Source organism: Malus sylvestris, chromosome 14 (assembly GCF_916048215.2).
Source record: "Malus sylvestris chromosome 14, drMalSylv7.2, whole genome shotgun sequence".
Lineage (NCBI taxonomy): Eukaryota > Viridiplantae > Streptophyta > Magnoliopsida > Rosales > Rosaceae > Malus > Malus sylvestris.
In genome coordinates this window covers 23,567,413-23,578,122 of record NC_062273.1, presented here as the reverse complement: position 1 = coordinate 23,578,122, position 10,710 = coordinate 23,567,413, and the positions used below count along the sequence as shown (strand labels likewise).

Sequence of the window (10,710 nt, the reverse complement as noted above, 5' to 3'; positions counted from 1 at the left end):
TCAGAGCCTCGTTAATCCCTTTAGGTAGTGTAGTACAATGCGATTGTAAGCATCCAGAGTGAGAAAATCATCAAGTGTTTGAGCAGTGCATTGCCTGGTGAAAATCCTGCAAGCCTCATTATACATTCCCTTTTTAAACTTCTCCTTCCCAACCTCTATCCCAATCCTCTCCATTTCTTCCTCCACCATCTCTTCCAAACAGCGTATTCTCAACCCTTACTCCGAGCCCGTCTCTGTCCGACTCCACCCCATACTTGATCCACTGCCAGTTCTGCACCCAGCTTATTTTCGCCGTGGCTGCATCCTCCATGAGGTTGTAGAGTGGCATTGAGCCCGTCCCAGTGAGCCATGTTGTCGCGTACTGGATCCCTACCCGGGTGTTGAGCCGGAGACCTGCTAGGGTTCAGACACACCGAGGCCTATAGAGGAGGTCTTATTCTAATATGGTGGATGCATCTTCTCTTCTCATTGATTGATTTGATTAGAGGGTGGCATGTTGTTTGTGAAGATATCCATGCAGGCTGGGATTAGCCCTAGGTGAGCTGCCCATGTTCCATCATGTCCTGCTTTTACCTCTCCAATGCTGCTTCATTTGCTTTTGGATCATCTCTGATTGGAATCTGAGCTACCTGCTCAATTCAAAAATTGGAGAATGAAATTCATTTCATATTTATCATCTCTAATTAACAAGTTCTCAATCTTTCAAGTCATTTATACCCATGTTTTACATGAATATGCAAGAAAAATCCCAATTTTCTTCATGAAGTTTGGGATATGTAGATGTTGACGTATTTACGTTGGTTAAAGTCGAGGTGCTCTCCCAAACAAAACCCGCGCCCATGTAGTTTTAATGAGAATCGCTTGTGTGAAAAAAGAAGTTTCATGTGGTTAGGTGTTAGCCCATCTCTTTACACACAAGTTCGAATATCTTACTAGAAACCAAGTTTGTCCTGAGATGGGTTAGGCGTTAGTCATGGCAGTATGATCCATTTCTTTACACCCAAATTCAAATCCCTGCTTGTAACAATTTTTAATGAGTTTTGGAGTTAGGTTTAATTAATAAAGGCGAAGGCTCTGATAAGACTTTTTGCTTGGGATCGATCATTTTTTGTTTTGACAAACGATAGCCGTAGTACTTTGATGAACTACCTATATCATTGGTTATGAACGTTTACTTCGAAAGTTGAAACGGGGAGACACCAAATGGGCAAATAAGTCGTATAAATAACATGTTTTGTGCACTTTTTTGTCTATTTAGCTTCCATGTAGTTCTATGTTTGTTTAAAAATTGGGGAACACTCTAATCTATTGCTGTTAATCGGAGAACACTCTAATTGAACAATAACAGTGGTAGATTAGAACATTTCCCTTCAAAATTTATAACCACTGTTTGTACATATTTTCGAACAGATTTCCCATAAGAATCCTACAATACGCATATTAATCAGACACCTAGTTTGTCATAAAGATAGCAATGAACAAAGAACTTCGTCCAATATGCGTGTATGTGGTGCACAATATTTGTATATGGCTGCTGTTAAACCATATATTGGGCCTCGATATTTAGGCTTCATTATTGAGCCCATGATTTATGTAAGAGGAGGAAACCCTTACTCTATAAAATGGATCCTCCTCACCTTCACAAAGGGAAACGAGAGGAGAAAACATACAGAGAGGCACATAGAGCAAATACTAAGCCTGTTTAGCCTCCATGCATAATGTAACCTTCATCAACACTTAACGACATCAGTGTGGACATAGCCCAACTTGAGGTGAACCACGATATATCTTTGTGTTCTTGTGCGTTTGTATGATTCACGGTCGGATTTACGTTGGTCTAAGATCCGCCGGATTTTGTGCATCAACATTTGGCGCCGTCTGTGGGAAACGACACGAAAAGCTATGTCGGTTCTCTTTCATTTTTTCATCTCACCACTATGAAACCTCACCACAATATCCACTGTGAATTGACACAACCCAAGAACCCAAAAACCTCACTCTTTGGGCTTTTCCAGAAAACCTTCACACATTCCTCTCTCTCTCTCTCTCTCTCTCTCTCTCTCTCAATCTCTTTGTCTACCATTACCCGAGAAACCCTAGCGCCGACACGCAAACCCTCTCAGCCTTTATTTCATCATACACATAGCATTTCTACCTTCATCCCTATCCTCCTCATCTTAGATCCGAGACCAATGCGTCATTCAGTCTTCTTTCAGCTTTCGAATCACAGATTCCATCAAGTTTATCCACCTCCGAGTTCTGCATGTCACATCTTCGTGCATGTTTGTGTTCTGTGGTAAAAGCTTTGAATAGAGAAAAAGGTGGAGCAGAAACCGAATGGGGTGATGGGAAACCTCAGATCCGATGAACTAAAGTGTGGCGGAGCTTTCGAAGATATCATATCCAAGAAGGGAAAAGGCAGCCATGGCTTCCTCTACCGACATGAAGAAAATAGTAGGCGACCTGGACAAAGAGTCATTCGTATCCCTTTTCTCCAAGCTTATTGGGGAGTCCAAGTATCTCCAAAACAACCCACCCGAGCTGATCCCTCAAGAAGACCTAGCCGTCAAGCACGTCATCGATTCCCTGCTTCCCCATAGCACCACCACATGCGGTGGGCCCTTGGTGATCAAACACGTGACTTACTCCCTCAGTAAAGGTAACGTTATTGTGGAGTACCCGAGAACTGTTCCTGGGAAGATCTTGTCCTTCGTTGGCTGTCACACGGACGTCGTCACTGCTAATCTCAATGACAGGGAACCTGCGCCGCTGTGAAGCGTCAAGAGCAGGCCAAACAACTCCTCACCCGCTGCCTTAATCTCGGCATCTCTGCTCTCTGCTCTGATATAGCTGCCATTGATGTTGTCGAGCTTGTCGTTAGGGAATTGAAAACTGATCATTTCTTCAACTCTAGCCGTGGATCAGCTCTCACTGCGAAATGGACAGTTGAGATGGAAGCCAGCATCATGGATGGACCCAAAAGACGATGCGGTGCCGCTTCGGGATGAACCACGGTTAAGAATCCCGTTTCACTCGCCCGCCTTATCATGGACAAATCACCTTACTCCTACCTCGCCTTCTCCAGCGCTGGAGTCATCACCTTCACAAACTGGATCCACACTGTACAGGAAAAGCAACGAAGAAGATAAGTTTTCTTCAAACTCATTAACTAGTTTATTATTATTTTGTGTTGGTGGACGCTTTACAATATGCATATTCTTTAAAATGAGACCACATCATTTCTTTCACACTTATATAGTGCGTCCCCGTTGGTTTGGTTTGCTTTACAATGTTTACTTGTCTACAATCTTCAAGCTTACAATTATTATTATTATTTAATATTTTATTATTGTATCTTTAGTCATTCTATCATAACTTTAGTATTATTACTGTTTGATATTGTCGGCCACTTTCTTTTAAAATAAACATAACTTTAATCATTTCTAAATACTTTATTCATTATTTAAATGTTAGGATGAAACTTTAATCATACGTGAGTATAATATATACCCACTATCCCACTATTTGAAAAAAACACACGAGGAAGATAAGAGCATTTTTATATTCCTTTACAGCTCATTGTTTATTATTTTAATATTATGTTGACAAAAAACATATCACATCACACATATTTTATTATTTTAATCCATTAGACACATGGGAAGGCTGATCACATTCACCTAAAAACCATCTTTGATTCGTACACCCACTTACATCATTTTGAGTATTATTGTAGTATTGCAATGATAATTTACTAGATGTACACCCACTACATCACTTATTATGCCGGGTCACGATGCATACACATCATTACTGCTATCATTATTTTATCGTTATATAAATTGCATTGCTGCCTAAATGAACAGGGTGACATGTTATAATAATATGTTTTACATTATTATTAATGGTTTATCACAGGACTATTTTCCATAACATGTGGCAAGTCTGACCAAATTACACCTTTTATTATTTGAATGTTAGGGTGACATAACTTTGGTGGTTCATGGCATAGACTTTGTTAATCAACATTGTTACAGATGAAGTTATGGATCACTAAGCCACATGCTCATGGTGACAAAGATTTAGTTCGAACGGTGATCTCTTGTCTGACCAGACAACCACTTGCTCGGACACTCGTTTATTTAGACACCTATGTGCCTGGACACCCTTGAGCTCGAACCTTGACTCACGGACCCGACTCGATGACCCTACGTATGGCCTCGACTCAAAGACCCGATCTGCGGATTCAACATATAGATCCAATATGCGAACCTGACAAACGAACCCGAGTCATGTCAAGAATCAACTCATAATGAGCGCACGTTGACGTCGAGTGCATACTCGCAACGAGGAACACCATAAGTAGAGCTGCCTCACAACGAGCAACACCTCCAGTCGAGCAACCGCCTCGCCGAGAGCATCGTCTTTAGCCGAGCATCCTCGTAATGTGTGCTACCTCTAGCTGAGTATTGCTTGACGTTAAGCACTGTCTCATGTCGAGTACCAGTTCTGGACGATATTTAGTCACTTCGGCCTGTACATGGATTGGATTTGAAGTCTCCAATCAAAAGACTCTTTTGACTGAAGACTTGGGGGACTCCTGTTGTACCATATATTGGGCCTCGATATTTGGGCTTCATTATTGAGCCCATGATTTATGTAAGAGGAGGAAACCCTTACTCTATAAAAGGGATCCTCCTTACTTTCACAAAGGGAAACGAGAGGAGAAAGCATACAGAGAGGCACATAGAGCAAATACTAAGCCTCTCTAGCCTCCATGCATATTGTAACCTTCATCAACATTTAACGACATCAGCGTGGACGTATCTCAACTTGAGGTGAACCACGACACATCTTTGTGTTCTTGTGCGTTTGTGTGATTTATGGTCGGATTTACGTTGGTCCAAGATTCGCCAGATTTTGTGCATCAACAGCTGTAAACTAGACATGTGACAGAAATGCTCATAGTTATAGGCACATTAACAAATAATGACGAAGAGTTGCATATCCATGCCACCCATGACGTTCACGCCATGCCTTTGGTAAGTCCGGATGAGGAGGTCAGAGTAACTCCTCATGACATGTTGAGTTATGCCAACCAGAACATGGTCTGGCAAGAGGCGGTCGGAGTGTTTCAATAGACTGGAAGGTTTTGACATAGCTGAAAATGTAATCCCATCTTCCACGGTTCAAGCAAACAGAGTGGTCCCTCAGCTTATAGAGGATCTCATCCATTTGAAACACAGCTGGAAGTGTTTCAATCAGCGCAGTTACTCTGATGCTTCCTCTCTCTATCCCTGCCATCTTCTCTGCCCTCTTAAACACAGTTCTATATCTTAGCTTCCCTGCAAAACTTATGCAGCTTCTGTCACACTAATATATCATTTGGTCACAATACTAAATAATCCGGCTAATATTCATGCAACTTTTGAATAAAATAAAAATTCCCCGATTCTCATTATGAAGTTTTCTTATAGAAGTTGAGGTTTTAGGCAACGCCATACTGTGGAGAGAAACTTATCTACAAAAATTATGAGAAAAATTTATGTTAATCACGTATTGCCATATATGTTAACTTTTCTCACATAGCAACATGGACTGGCTTGAGATATCATCATAGTGATATTTTCATTACAGAAACTGCTTTTACTTCCCAACACACAGTAAAATATGGAATTCACTTCACCAATGTTTAAATTGCGTCACGTGACATGAAATTCTAATATGATATAACATAAATTTTGGCATACAAATTACATTCTTCCGGCACAAAAACGATTGGTCGAAGCATCTTTAACATGTTTGAACAAATTAATAAGTTATATAATTAGTAATTACTTACCTTGAATTCTTCATTTTAGGGAGATAAAAGAAAGTCCGAATCCAGCACCTTGGGTTTGCCTGAATGTATGAGCTATACTGACCATGAAAGCATTGGCTCCATAATTGAAAGCATTGATGATCATCTTCCTCTCAACAAGCCCCGTAATCTCCACCTTTCGATCCCTCAGCGCTTCCGGTACCAGTGCACAAACCTAATTCGCCTCCCTAATGAACTTGGGAACCGGATCAAACCCCGGCAAAGCCCCCATCATTGTACCTCTTCCGAGCCTCCTTCCTACACTTCAACGCATACTTGATTTGGTTCTTAGCCTCCCTCTGCAACTCCACCACAAACTGCAAAGCATCATTGGTCAGAATCCTACCAAACTCTCTATTGAAGAAAGTTGAGGTTCCACCATAAAACCAATTAGCAATATAGGGAGTAACCCAATTTACTTATAAGCTCATGTAAGTCCCATCAATGTGGGATCCATTCTCAACACGGCTCTCACGTATGGTGAATTTTCAAGCCTAACACGTGGACAACATAACGGGATGACGTGGAGCGCGTGTGGTCGCTTCGCTTCACATGTGGAACAATCTGCTCTAATACTATGAAATATTAGGACCAGGGAAGCAGGTTAATAAGATTAGGATCAGGAAGAAATCAAGGAAGAAATCCGGAAGAAATCAACTATCTTGGAGACTACCTTGCTGCCAATTGCACCAACTCATGAACCATCAGTTAGTAGCCTATATGCACCAATTTTATCAATACCAGTTCAGCCTATATTGGAGCCCACATCCCTTTAAAATACATCACCAATTTCTCAGGCACCAATCTCTCAAGATCCAGCGCCCAACATGTCACCCCACTTCAACACGTCTTCGCAATCCCCTATACGATCAGACTTCACTGCCGCTCATGCTTCTCCCTACACATCTCCTGAACATAAAAAATTCTGCAGCCTCAATGACTTGGTTTATGGTTCTGCTCGCCATCCACTTCCCCATGGTTTGACTGCTGTTGTCTCAGATCCTTGGTCCTTCGAACCTTCAAGTTACACTCAAGCATCTAAATACCTTCATTGGCAGCAAGCTATGAAAGAAGAGTATGATGCTCTTTTCCAAAATCAAACTTGGTCACTTGTTCCCGCTACAGCACACATGAACATAGTGGGATGTAAATGGGTCTTCTAGGTCAAACGAAAGGCCAATAACTCTATTGAATAACACAAAGCTCGTCTTGTCGCTAAGGGATTCAATTAACAAGAGGGCATTGATTATGACGAGACATTCAGCCTCATTGTCAAACCTGGTAGTATATGTACTATCCTTGCCTTAGCTGTATCCCAGAATTGTCCTTTGAAACAACTAGATGTCCGCAATGCCTTCATAAATGGCATCTTACAAGAGGAAGTCTATATGAAGCAACCACACGGCTTTGTTGATCTAAGCCGCTCTAATTATGTATGTCATCTCCATAAGGCTTTTTATGGCTTAAAACAAGCCCCTTGCGCTTGGTTCCAAAGCTTGCAATCCTTCTTGCATGGTCACGGATTTTTCCATAGCATATCAAATGCCTCTTTGTTTATGAACCACTCATCCACATACTCTTTATATGCACTTGTGTATGTCGATGGTTTTATTGTCACAGACTCCACCTCCATGGCTATCCATTAGTTCATTGACAAATTATGTGCTACCTTTGCTAGCCACAAGTTAGGGGAACTCAATGTTTTTCTTGGAATGGAAGTCACATGAACAACCAGCCATCTTACCTTTGCCCAGACACGCTATGCATCAGACTTGTTGAAGAAATTCAAAATGGATCTTTGCAAACCAAGTCTTACTATGTTCCTTTCCTCTATTTTTCTTTCAACTCATGATGGTGATCCAATCTCCGATCCCGAAACACATAGAAGCATGGTTGGTAGACTTCAATATTTGAACTTGTCTCGACCGGATATTGCATTTGCCATTAATCAGGTTTGCCAATATATGCATAATCCCAAGACATTTCTTCTTCAAGCGATCAAACAGATTTATCGGTACATCAAAGGCACTGTAGAGCACGGCCTTCTCTTTCCTTCCTCTCATGACATCTTTTTTCGTGGTTTTTCGGATGCTGACTGGGCGGTGTCCATTGATGATCGTTGATGGACTACTGGTGCTTGCATTTTTCTTGGGCCTAATCTTCTTATGTGGACTGCCAAGAACCAATCTACGGTGTCTCGTTCTAGTTCTGAAGCTGAATAGAGAGCCCTTGCAACTACAGCTGCTGAGCTTCGATGGTTTTGCTATCTCTTTTGTGAATTAGGCATTCCCATTCACTCACCACCATGCATTTTTGTTGATAACATTTATGCATTACATATGGCTTCTAATCCAGTGTTTCAAGCTCCCACTCGTCACATCGAAATTGATTACTACTTTGTTCGTGAACTCCTCTCTCAAGACGTCTTCATCACTCGCTACATATCCTTTCATAACCAGATTGCAGATGTGTTCACCAAAGGTCTCTTGCGCGATCGATTTTCCCATGTAAGCTCAATCTTCACTTTGTTCCATTTTGCTTGAGAGAGGATGATGAGAATAAATCAGCCAATACAAATATCAATCGCACCAAATCAGTCCAGCATTAATATTCGTTCCTTCAGTCTTGTAATTATTCGTAGCAATATGATTTCTTATATACCATTTGTAATTCTCTATAGTCAACACCAGTACATGTATATATATGAAACATCAATACAGCAAAGACTCGTTGAGTCACATTCAAATTCTCTACCTTGATTTCTTCATGATCATAATCTTATTAACTTGCTTCCCCGGTCCTAATCTTATATCCATCGTACCGTCCCCAAATTTCGACCTGATCAGAAACATCATATCCTCTGCCACCACGACTGCTCCTCATGGAGGCTTGTTCAGTGTAGCCACATGTGCCAGCTCCCATAATTTTTTTTCTTTGGCTAGCAAAAACTATGATGTGGTTGTAAGGGGAGTAGTGTAGATATATAGAGGCGTGATCGAAAAGCAGATGAGCATTATCATAATGGGGCGGTGCATGGCGTTACGTGCGTAAGGTGAGCAGGTGGTGATTCAAGTTGTGCATGGAAGAGGAGGAGGATAAGGAGGAGTAGTTTCTTTAAAGTTTGTGCCTGCCTGCCTTGGGGATGGAATCAATTACGATACTGAGGATTGGTGGGTCTTTTGCCACCGTGCTACGGGAAATAATATTGATTTTCACATTGTCATTTTTATTTTCTGCAATTCTTTTTTATTTGGAGATATATGTTTTTTTTTGTCGAAGTTTGAAGATTTATGATTGAAGGCTTGAAGCTAATCAGCTTTAACGATGGAAAATAATTTCAGCACACTTTTTTGTTTCTATGCATGCACCATCTTAATATTAACTCTATGTTTTAAAATTTTTAATTTGTTCAATCAAATGGCTAAAATATATCCTTATTTAGTTATAATATTTCAATTGGCTCACAGATATTGTCAACTGAAAATCTATTTAAAAAATTCCACAATCATGTCATTACATGCATGTACAATTCACTCTAAAGACCAATTGATTCGAATTATTGATTTAGTACAAGTGGAACAAGTTTATTTTTACTTGTCAAAATGGAGATATTGTGATTGACATTAATCAAACCTGTTTGCTATTAGTGTTTGTGAGACTTAGCCTATATAATGTGTCAAACGATGAGTAACCAAACCATGCTAACTCTTGCATTAACCTGTTTGCTAACTCTTGTAGATGGCGTTTTATTGCAGTGTGTTAGTGGCAAAATACAATTATGTTTATGCAAGTTTGATTTCCACCAATTCCCTCCCCTCCCCAACCCCCAAAACAACTAACTACTTAATACACTAATGTTAACGCTTTACTTAAAAGAACATGCTAACTCTCAATCAATTACCACTTGATAATACGGTTTATGATTTGCTTTTTCACTTATAAATGAAATATTTTATGTTGAATCTTATGAAAAATGAGGTCAAAATCAATTTATTTTCTCACCTCATACCAGAAATATATCTTTCTATAAAGAAAAAAAGGGTGTACTATCCATATAATTATTTCTACTTCTCACACACCCTTATTAATTTATGTCATTTAATTTTCTTTAATTTATATGATCTGACCGCTAAAAATAAAAAACCCTATTTCGGGTTCGAGCAGTATCATCTTACAGTGACTAACATTGTCACATCCGTTCATGCACGTGCCATGTGTTTGGGCTGGAGTACTAGTGGGCCCAAGAGGCCGAAGAGGTTATGGTATTTGGTAAATAATTAGGCCCAATAGCCCACTATTTTTGTCTAGTTAAGCCCATTGAATAAACCTTGTGAAATAATTTGTAGGCCCACAAACAGAAAACCAAGCGAAATATGGAATCGCAGAGGAGACTGAGGTGTGGTTTGAGAGTGAGGTGCTTAAAAAAAAACACCCATGAAAAAAAACTGTGAGGGTTTTAGGTGTTTGGTAAACTGAAAAAAAAGGGCTTATTTTGGAAGCTGCTGTGAGAATAAGCTAAAATCAAAGGAAAAAGCTGAAGCTATTATTTGTAGCTTTGGAAAACTGACTTTTTTCAAAGCACACAGAGCTACAGTGCTCTTTTAATGAAAAGACCTACAGATTGTTTTTTTTTTCCAAAAGCACTTTTTCAAAAAAGTTTACCAAACATTATGCTGATTTATTTCACAGCCGCTTATTCTCACAGCAGTTTTTTTTCAACGCACAGCAATAGCAAACCAGCCCTGACACATATGGAGGCGTCTGATTAAAAGAATTCTGATCGTTGAAATTTGATTTAACGGTTGAAATTATTATAATTTTAAATAAATTTATGTTTGTAATTGAATCAA

At 39.9% G+C, this 10,710-nt stretch overlaps 1 pseudogene; it reads right to left on the bottom strand.

Annotated features, from left to right (window-relative positions):
* LOC126599133 (malate synthase, glyoxysomal-like) lies at nt 1-6,565 on the bottom strand (annotated as a pseudogene).
* Between the last annotated feature and the right edge of the window lie 4,145 nt (nt 6,566-10,710).